Below are 11,763 nucleotides of genomic sequence, written 5' to 3'. Positions count from 1 at the left end.
AAAAAACCGCTCCATGTTAGGAGGAGTAATGATTGCTATTATTGAGGTATCAGTCTGTGTGAGTGGGTTTCTGACAGATGCCATGCCTGAGGCTACCGTCCAGGAATGGGATGCCACCATTCTTCTCCATCTCCGTCGTAAATTGAATGTTTGGATTTAGACTGTTCAGATGGTCATGGAACTGTTGGGAGTGCCTGGAGTTCATGAAGCTACACCATGAAGGTGTTATTGATGTATCTGAAGAAGCATTTACAGCATAAGGGTAATGAACACAGCGCCCTCTCCTCAAAAGTCCTCCATGTAGAAATCAGCAATAGCCAGCAACAAGGGTGATCCCATGGCCACTCTGTCCATCTATTCATAGTAGCTCCCCAAATGGAGGAGGTGTATCTGGAGAAATCGGCAGTAGCAGAACATTGCATTTGCAATGGCCGTAGGATTGACTTAAGCCGCCTCAGAATTACTGTGCTGCACCAATCTCATTTGGGACCACCTGGTGAAGAAAACCATTAAAATAAAACTACAGCAGAAGAATTTTAACAAAGATGAAGGCCTTGCTCTAGGTAAAACTAGAATTCAATTGTGAACAAGGTGGGAGAGTGGAAACCTGTTTGGATGAGGACTCATTAATTAGGAGGAATGAACGATGGGGGTATAAATACCACCAGACTAGACATGCCCAGGCTTTATTACTGATGGAGATGGCAGAGCTTGTCATTGAAATGTTGATTAAAATCAATACCTGTACCCGGCTGGAAGGCCAAGAAGAGTTTATTCATCATATACACTGGGAAAGCTCTAGACCCTTTTCCAATATGCAAGAGAAGCTTTTCACTTTTATCTCAATACATGTGATAATAAAGGTTCAACGGTTCATTTTATTGTCAAAGTACACATGTGCAAGAGATCTCTGATATTCATCTTCTCCAGGTGGCCATGAAATGCAGAAAAACCATGGGCTTTGTTGAAAGAAAGTACCCTCCTCCACGGAAAAGAAATAGAAACAAACCTCGCAAATTCCAACCCTCCCCACCCCCTCGCAGAAAAGAAATCCTCAAACCCCCTCTCTTATACTGGAAAAACTAACAGATCGCCTACACAGAAAAACACCAATAGGAACATCAGACCCCAAAACTCCCGTTTCTTCCTTGCATGAGAAGTAACAAATCATGCACCTGCTGGTCAGCAACAAGAAAGAAAACAATGAAACTGAAGGAGACCCATATAAACTACAGAATCAGATTTAATATCATCAGCATATGTCCTGAAATTCATTAACTTTGCGGCAGCAGTACAATGCAATGCCTAACAATAGAAAAAATACTGAATATATATATATATATACCGATATATATATATAAGAAAATCTACCAATGCTGGAGATCAAAAGAAACACACAAAATGCTGGAGAAACTCAGCAGGCCAGGCAACATCTATCGTAAAGAGTAAACAGTTGATGTTTCGAATGGAGGCCCTTCATCAGGACTGAGTTCCTCCAGCATTTTGTATGTGTGGCAGAGGGGAAGAAGCTGTTCCTCAATTGTTGAGTGTGTGTCAACCTATGCTCATGATGCGGCCTCCTCTCCATTGGTGAGATCCATTGTAAATTGTGGGGCCGCTTCATCGTGCACTTCCGCTCCATCCATCTAAAGGGAAATTCCCATTCTGACTTATGCCATGCTGAGACCACTCTCAGGGTAGAGGAGCAACATCTTATATTCCATCTGGGTTACCTCCAACCTGATGGTATGAATATCAAGTTCTCCTTAAGGTAAGAAAATTTCCCTCCCCTCTTCTTCTACTCCCCACTCTGGCCTCTTAGCCCTTCTCACCCTACCTATCACCTCCCCATGTCTCCTCTTACTGCCCTTCTCCTCTCATCAGATTCCTTCTTCTCCAGCACTTTAATTTTTCCACCCACCTGGCCTCACTTATCACCTTCTAGCTGGTCATCCTTCCCCTCATCCCACCTTTTTAATTTTCCCCATTCCTTTCCAGTTCTGAAGAAAGATCTCCGCCTGCAACACCAACAGTTTGTTCATCTCCAAAGGTGCTGCCTGGCCTGCTGAGTTCCTCCAGCATTTTGTGTGTGTTGCTCTGGATTTCCAGCATCCGCAGATTAATAAACCAACTCCACCCCCTTACTTTATTTGCAAGATTCAATATTTCGTTAATTTACAATGATCAGAATTAGGCGCCATGGTAGCCTATAGGTTAGCACAGCTCGGGGCATCAGAGTTCAATTCCGGTGTCCTCGTTAAGAAAGTTTTTACATTCTTCACTCGTATTTATGGGTTTCCTCCAGGTGTTCCACGTTCCTCTCACAGTCCAAAGACGTATTGGTTAGTGGGTTAACCAGCCTTTGTAAATTGTCCTGTGATTAGGCTAGGATTAAATTGCTGGGTGGTGCTGGAAGGGCCTGTTTTGCAATATATCTCTAAGTAAACAAACAAACTATGTGTATGTTACTTTCTGTCAACAAGATGTTTTTAAAACATGTCATTTCCATGGTGTGTTTTACTTTTTTTTATTACACATCCCATCGTGCACTGAAATTCAGTCTGACATTTTCATTGGAAAGGTGTCGCAAACTACCATGCTAGTGTTCCTTTAGTGTAGCCATCAGCGTAAACTTTTACACCACCAGTGATCAGGGTTCAGTTCCCAACGCTATCTGAAAGGAGTTTGTACGGTGACCGCATGGGTTTCCTCTGGGTGTCCTGGTTTCCTCCCACATTCCAAAGCTGTACAGGCTAATTTTTATAGGTGCACTGTAGAAAGCATTCTTCTAGGGTGCATCACAACCTGGTATGGAGGTTGTCCTGTCCAAGACCAGAAGAAGCTGCAGAAGATCGTGAACATAGCCCAGCACATCACACAAACCAATCTTCCATCCTTGGACTCACTTTACACCGCACGCTGTCGGAGCAGTGCTGCCAGGATAATCAAGGACACGACCCACCCAGCCAACACACTTCTTGTCCCTCTTCCCTCTGGGAGCAGGTTCAGGAGCATGAAGATTCATACGGCCAGATTTGAGAACAGCTTTTTTCCAACTGTGATAAGACTGCTGAACAGATCCTGACCCGGATCTGGGCCGTACCTTCCAAATATCCAGACCTGACTTGCACTACCTTACTTTCCTTTTTCTATTTTCTAATTATGATTTATAATTTAAATTGTTATTATATTTGCTTCGATTTGTATTCGAGGCAGCGCGAAGCACAGAATCGCTGTGATTGATTGTATGCTCTAGTATCAATTGTTTGGTGACAACAAAGTAAAGTAATAAGGGTTAGTAAGTTGTGGCCTGCCATGTTGGTGGCGGAAGTAGTGACACTTGCAAGCTGCCCCCAGCACAATCCTGTCCTCCCTTACCAAGATCCTGGGGGCCCTAAATATCTCTTCCAGATGAGGCAGATATTCACAATTCACATAACTGAAGACCAGGCACAAACCAGCACCTATGCTTCATCTGCCAGGGCCTTCTGGAGCTCCCAGCCACCAGCCATTTTAATTCTCCTCCCCGATGTGCCTGTTGTTGGCCCCTTCTGCTTCCAAGGTGCGGCTGAAGGCAAACTAGATGGACAGCACCTTATATTCCACCTGGGTCATCTACAAACAGAAGGTATGCACATTGAATTCTCTACTCCCCATCCGTCCCCTTTCTTCATTCTCTGATCTACCCAATTCCTCCTTTACCCACCCCAAGACCAAACACCTTCTTTCTCTCCCTTCCTCCACCCATTCCAGCTGCCCTTCATCCACACACTCCTTCTGCTGATTCTGCTCCCCCGCTGTTCCCACTTGCCTGCCCCACCTCACTTACTTGATTCCATGCTCCGTTTTCTTTGCCTATCAGATTCCATCACCTTGCCTCACCCATCTCCTCCCAGCCTTTGTCTTTCTATCCACTCTCTCCTCCCTAATTTACCTATTGTTCCCTCTTCGCCCGGATTCACCTGGCGCTCGCCAGCTCTCGCTCCCACCTCTTCCCCCACCACTTTACACTGGCTATCTCGCCTGTAACTTTCAAAACAGATGAATGGTTTCAGCTCAGAATATCAGTTGTCCATCACTCTCACAGATGCAAGAGATTCTATGGATCCTGGAATTCCAGAGCCACACACACACAAAATGCTAGAGGAGGAAGTGCTTGACCTCCCTGTTTGCAGCCAAATGACCTGCTGAGTTCCTCCAGCATTTTGAGTGTGTCCCACCATGCTGCCTAGTCCACTGAGTTTCACCAGCATCTTGTTTGTTACTAAAATAAAACTTTAATAAATTGCTATCCGTTTATTCAGACACCCTGATGGGGTGCTTTAAACTGATTGGGTTCTTATTTTCTGTGCTGTATTTAAACAGCAGGACCCTGCTTCCTGATCTCCTTTAAGCTCACTGGGGCCCTGTTTTTTTTTTGTAATCCCATTAAACTCATTGAGATCTCATTTCCTGTACTCCCTTTAAACTTGCAGAGTTAACTAGGAAAGTTATTATGTGACTGTGCAACTCCTGAATAAAAGTTAATTAAATTGTTATGGAATATTAATCAGAGTAACCTTCATTAAAATCTGCTAGTCATGCACCATCAAAACTCTGTGGGAACTGGATTATCAGGGTTTTAACTGTACTGAGCAATTGATAGCAAGGCATTTAGAAAATCACTGTGTAATGAAGCAGTGCCAACTCAAGACTGAATATGCACGTGTGCAAGCATTGTTTGCCTTCTGTAATTTTATATGTGAGGTTGAGGTGACCTTGGTTCTGTTGTGGAGATGAAAGTTCATTTGGTGCTAATTTAACCTGTAAAGAAACAACCCTTACCTGGAAATTATCACTGACGTATGTTATGAAATTTGTTGTTTGCAGTACAGTGCAATACTTAAAATATACTATAAATTAAAATTTGAAATATATATGTATATACAGTATATACATTAAACAAGTAGTGCAAAAAGAGCAAGAATAGTGAGGTAGTATTCATGGGTTCAATGTTCATTCAGTGATGCACCATCAATAACTCACGCTGAGATGTAGGAAACGAGGTATCGGCTTTTATTGACTGGAAGAATGAACAACACTACATCCTGGGGAATGAGGAAGAGCCACAGCCCACAGACGCCTTTATACAGGGGTCTGTGGGAGGAGCCACAGGAGCAGTCAGCAGGGTCTGTGGGAGGAGCCACAGGAGCAGTCAGACAGGTATATCTAGTTCACCACATTCAGAAAACTGAAGCCAGAAAGAAAGAAGCTGGTCCTGAAATGTTAGGTGTGTGTCTTCAGGTTCCTGTATCTCTTCTCTGATGGTAGTAATGAGAAGAGGGCGTGTCCTGGATGGTGGGGTCTTTAATGATGCATGCCACCTTTCTGAGGCATCATCTTTTGAAGATGCTCTTGAGTAGGGAGGCCACTGCCCATAATGGAACTAGCTAAGTTTACAATCCTCTGCAGCTTTTTTCTGATCTCGTGTAACCAGTTTGAATGCTCTCCATGGTACATCTGTAGAAATGTGCTGGAGTTGTTGTTGACACACCAAATCTCTTCAAGCTCCTAATGAAATATAGCCATTGACGTACCTTTGTTAATTGCATCAATATTTTGTGCCCAGGATAGATCTTCAGAGATGTTGATGTCCAGAAACTTGAAAATATCCACTCTTTCCATTGCCGACCCCTCGACAAGGACTGATGTGTGTTCCCTCAACGTCCCCTTCTTGAAGTCTACAATCAATTCCTTGGTCTTATTTACATTGAGTGCCTGGTTGGTGTTGTAACACCACTCAACCAGCTGATCTACCTCTCTCCTGTATGGCTCCTAATCCTTTTCTTTGCAGATGATGTTATGTAATGTAGTGAAATGCTATAGTTGTAAGAACAGTTTCTCATCTTTGTATCTACAGTCTGCCCTGAACAACCCCTGACCTCAGCTATATTTTCTTCATAACAAATAATACTGCACCAGCTTTCACTGTATGCAGCTTCCTCGCTTGTCCCCGTGGAGATCTGATTCAGAACTTGTTCATTGTTGCTAACTCGACTTCGCCACAGAGACATTGTCAGAATAGTGTGTAAGGGCAGACAAGGCCTGGGATATGAGTCAACAACCAGGTGGAGGGAGGCCAACCCTAAGGACAGACGGCTCTTGGTCCAGCAGGGGATAAGGAAGAAAGAGCAGGAGGCTAGATATGTGCGAGCAGTGGAGATGGGGAGTCAAGGGACCTGGACAAAGTGGGAAACAGAACAGAGAGTGTTGACATAGGATGACATATGGAAATATACATCTTTCCAACTCCAGTTCTTGCTGAGGGCTGTGTACGATGTACTACCAACTCCAGCAAACCTGCGGAACTGGGGAATAACAGAAGGCCCAACGTGCCATCTGAGCCAGGAACCAGCCAACCTAGAGCATATTCTTTCTTCATGCCAGGTTGCCCTTTCCCAGGGACGGTACAGATGGAGACACGACCAGGTTTTGAGAGCACTCGCCCACACTTTGGAGACACAGAGGAAGGAGGACCACAAAAAGGACAGCCAACCAAACTTCATCAGGACCGGGGAACATGCTGCAGCAACAAACAAGCGCAGAGACAGTATCCTGAGCATGGCAAAGGACTGGGAGATGAAGGTCGATCTTGGAAAGAAGCCGGTGTTCCCACCGGTAGTAGAGACCACACTTCGACCAGATGTTCTACTATTGTCAGAGAGTGCAAAGGAGCTTGTGGTGATAAAGCTAACAGTACCATGGGAGACCCGATGCCAAGAGGCTCACGAGAGGAAGCTGGCGAGGTATGAAGACCTGGTGGCGGACTGCAGACGGCAAGGCTGGCAGACGTGGAACTTCCCTGTCGAAGTGGGAGCAAGAGGATTTCCCACCATGTCATGCTGGAAGATGATGGCAGCTTTAGGGATACAAGGGAGAACAAGGAAGAGAGCCGTTGACACCATGGCTCAAGCCGCAGAGGGCGTCAAGTCAGCTTTGGCTGCGAAGGGACGATAGTAGCTGTACGTCTGACCGTCGGGGGTAGAAGATTGATCACCTTCTACTGTCCCACCATCCCGAGAATGTCCTGGGTTAGGGGAAGAAACGTCTGGAGACAGATGGACCTGGCTGATGACTCGACGGTCCAGCAGCAGAAACATCACAGCTATTTAAAGTAATGCTAACTCCAAGCACCCTGATTAGATGTAATTATCAATAATTGGCCAAAACTTGAGTTGTTTTGGATTGTTGTTTCTTTAGTCAATTCTATTTAATTCTTCAGGCAATTAAACTCTAAGTTTAAAGTAAAGACAATAAAATGTAAGCTATCATAAGGGGTTTTTTTTCTACTTTTATTAAAGATTTTCATTCTTGCATAATGTGCAGCAATACCCTATGGGAGATATTTTTAAATAGCTGTGGTATCATGGGTGTAATTGACTAGATCAGATGTTAATTACAAAGGTATTTACAGCCAATGCCTGTTTTCATTGTGTTCAGCTAAGGTTTAATGTTTGTCAGTAGCTCACGCAGCACACACAGAATAAAATTCAATATAGATTTGCCAGTAGTTAGTGTTGCAACTAAAGTTGTAGAGTTCTGCCTGGTAAGAAGAAGGTTCTATCCTGTCAGACCTTCCATGCTGTGCTGCAATCTTGGTGACATCATATGTTGTCCTGGGTGACCATGGTGGGGATGTAACGAGTTGGAATGCGTAATGTGTGTTTGCCAAGAGGTAATAAGATGCAGCGCACTTTGTTGAATCAACAGTCTGCTTCATGGTCAGCCACTGAGTAAATCATCAGCCACTGAGGAAGATTCTAGACCAGAGAAGTAGCTAAAACTGGCTGCTCTTCCATTGTGTGGAGTGGTATGCAATGCACACAGGTACTCCGAGGTCTAGGCCAATGTGGTATGCAGAGCACTGGAGCTTGATGTACCTGCTGCAACATCCTGTGATAAAAGGCCACAGATGAGAGCACTCCTGCTATTGTACACCAAGCAGATGGAACTATTGAAAAAATCTGTGAACAGGGCTTACAAAAAGTATGTGAGAGGCAACATTTGAATGTACTTTTTATCTATTAGCAAATGAATAAAGAATAGCTTGGGGAAATATTCCTGTGGTGAGTTTGAATTGCAGATGGCTTAACTTCAAACTTAACATCTTATGGTAGGTGTCCTGGGGTGTGCAGTGCTGATACAGTGTGGAGGATCAGAGAACTTAGAGACACCAAGAGATTCTGTAGATGCTGGAAGTCCTGAGAAGCACACACTAAATGCTGGAGGAACTCACTAGGTCCACAGAGGGAAATAGACAGTCGATGTGTTGGGCCAAGGGCTTTTACCTGGATTGGAGAGCTTAGAAAGTCAGGTCAGCAGTTGGAGCAGCAGATCTGAGGAGCAGTGCAGTAATAGAAACCAGAGGGCACAGTTGTAAACCTGCACAAGAACAGTGAGATCTGGGGAAATATGTGCATAGATTATCGCAGGTGCTGGGACAGATATAAAGGATACTGGACGTAAGAGTACTAAGTACGGATGATATAATGTACCCAAGTTTGCTCATAAATGGGTCACTGTGTTCAGTTCCAGGCACCATGTTGTGGTAAAAATGAACAGATTTTAGTAAGGGTGCATCAGAGATTTACTAAAGTAAATTTAGATTTAATAAAATAATTCCAGGAATGGGGGACATTTATGTAGATGGAGAAGAGAATGTGGGGTTCTCTTAGGAACAGAGGAGATTGTGAGGAGTCCTGACATAAATACTTACAATCATAAAGGGTGTAGACAGAGTTGATCGACACTTTTCCCATTGACAGAGGGGTGAAGTACTTTGGGACATGGAATGATAGCAACCAATAAAAGATCCAGAATTAATGCAAGGAAATACATTTTTGCACAGCAGATATTAAAGTTCTGGAATGCCCTGGCATGAGTAAAACCTTAAGAAATAAGAATGGGATTGGCTGTTCAACACCAACCACCACCCCCCCCACCCCGCAACCCAGCCAGGAATGCTCTGCCATTCAATAAGATTATGGCTGATCCAAATTTCCACCTGTCCATTTCCTGCACATTCCCAAAAACCTTGAATGACCTACAGATTACAGTCTATCTCAACTCTGAATATGTTCAATGACTCAGCTTCCACAGCCTTTTGGGACAACGATTTCCAAATGTGTCACACTGTCAATTACACTACTGCGGCCCCATTTTCTGTTGGTATCCCAATCTTCATAACTAGTGCAGATTTAGTACTGTCTTGTAGCAGCAGTTTGTACAGATTGGGTGACTCTGGTTAGTATTTTAAATATGTATTTAAAACTTAGAGATATATTAGTAATAGTTTGCAATGTAAGACACTTGGTAAATATGATACTAGAACACTGGACAGAAGTGTTTCTGATTTTCGGTGCTGGATTTGTAAACTGGGATATGAGCTTTTTGAAAATGAGACTTGAGCAAGGAATAAAGGCAAGTGCAGGACTGGAAAAGGTTTGGAGGCAGGTGAGATGGATTACAGAAAAATGAAGTGTCTCAATTGACTTTTTATCAAATAGGCACTTAATTATCATAGAATGTATTCCTACTCAATGTGCACCTGATCATTGTAATAAATTCACAACCTTCTGAGTGAAGGCATTGGCTTGGTTCCTCCACTGGGCATCAGGCCACATGGGTGTAGAAGGATAATAGCTTAAAGCATCACTGGATCTAATGGCATGGCATGAATGACAATGGCAGTCATCGCTTAAACAGGCCCAAAAGTCAGAGAGCTCTCACCCAATTTGATGGCTATAAAAACGTGGAGTATTTTATATATCAAAAACTTGAAGTGCTGCAGCACAGAGAGTCAGCTCACTGGACAATGTGAAATGTGAACAGGGTAAGAATATAGGGCATAGGGGCAGAGGGTAACAGGGGGAACGGCACCATCAGGGAAACTGGATGTGGACCCGGCAGGGTGAAGCTCAAGCTGGACCACGAGGGGGGAAGGTCATGCAGGTCGTGTACGGTGAACCAGGAGCAGGAATGCACAGGGCAAAGGGGCAACTAACAAAGAAAGAGAAAGGGTGTTTGCAAGTGGGAGGTTGTTGGCATGCCAAGGCAAAGCAAAACTGAAGTGAATGGTGACCTGGCAAGGTGAAGCACCAGTGGATCAGGCAAGGGGGGATAGGGAGAATAATGTGACAGCAATGCAAAGCAAGAACATCAACCCACAGCATGGAACTCTGGAGCTCTTTGTGAGAATATACAAATTAATTAAAAATTACATTAAATTCTTAACAACTTTATTTTTATGTAAATTTAAGAATGTTTTGTGTTTACCACGTTCATAAAATGTATTTTGGAACAAAATTGGGAAAAAGGTGAATCTTAGTGGCTCTGGCCTCAGTGATTGGGGTGATATTCATGTGGACTTGGAAAGGAAATAGAAGAGGGGGGGTCCTGTAGGGTGAAGAGCAAAATAAGAATTTATAAAGGTCGTAGGCTTCAGGGTGAGACAGGGGAGTTGAGTGTTTCGAAGTGTAGGGTAATACACACAAAATAAATACTTCTGTTTGAGTGCTTTTGGGAGTACGGCCTACCTGGGGGAAGCAACAGTGGCTGCACCTCTGGCACAGAATCTGGCCCTATGGCTTAGAAGCATAGGCAAAGGAACAAGGCAGCAGTGATAGGAACTCTATAGTTAGGGGGTCAGATATGGCGATTCTGTGGATGTAGGAAAGAAACTCAGATGGTAGTTTGCCTCCCAGGTGCCAGGGTCCAGGATGTTTCTGATCACCTCCAAAATATCCTGAAGTGGGAAGATGAACAGCCAGAGGTCATGGTACATATTGGTACCAACGACATAGGTAGGAAAAGGGAGGAGGTCCTGAAAACAGACTAGAGGGAGTTAGGAAAGAAGCTGAGAAGCAGGACCACAAGGATAGTAATCTCGCGATTACTGCTTGTGCCATGAGACTGTGAGTATAGGAATAGAGTGAGGTGGAGGATAAATGCGTGGCTGAGGGATTGGAGCAGTGGGCAGGGATTCAGATTTCTGTATCATTGGGACATCTTTTGGACAGGCGTGATCTGTACAAAAAGGACGGGTTGCACTTGAGTCTGAGGGGGACCAATATCCTGGCAGTGAGGTTTGCTAAGGCTATTGGGAAAAGTTTAAATTAGAATTGCTGGGTGGTGGGAACCAAACTGAAGAGATGGAGGAAGGGGCGGTTGGCTCACAAATAGAGAAAGCTTGTAGACATTGTGAGAGGGAGGAGGGGCAGGTGATAGAGAAGGGATATGTTCAGACTGATGGTTTGAGATGTGTCTATTTTAATGCAAGAAGCATCATGAACAAGGTGGATGAGAGAGCATGAATCAGTACTTGGAGCTATGATGTTGTGGCCAATACAGAGTCTTGGATGGTTCAGGGGCAGGAATAGTTACTTAGAGTGCCAAGCTTCAGATGTTTCAGAAAGGACAGGGAGACAGGCAAAAGAGGTGGGTGCATGGCACTGCTGATCAGAGATACTGTCACGGCTGCAGAAAAGGAGGAAGTCATGGAGAGTTTGTCTACTGAGTCTCTGTGGGAGGAAGATAGAAACAGGAAGGGGTCAATAACACTACTGGGTGTTTTTTATAGACCACCCAACAGTAAGAGGGACATCAAGGAGCAGATAGGAAGACCGATTCTGGAAAGGTGTAATGATAACAGGGTTGTCACGGTGGGAGATTTTAATTTCCCAACTATTGATTGGCATCTCCCTAGAGCAAGGGGTTTAGATGGGG

The sequence above is a fragment of the Hemitrygon akajei genome, chromosome 7 (genome assembly GCF_048418815.1).
Source record: "Hemitrygon akajei chromosome 7, sHemAka1.3, whole genome shotgun sequence".
In the NCBI taxonomy this organism is placed as follows: Eukaryota; Metazoa; Chordata; class Chondrichthyes; order Myliobatiformes; family Dasyatidae; genus Hemitrygon; species Hemitrygon akajei.
This window is presented reverse-complemented; position numbering follows the sequence as displayed.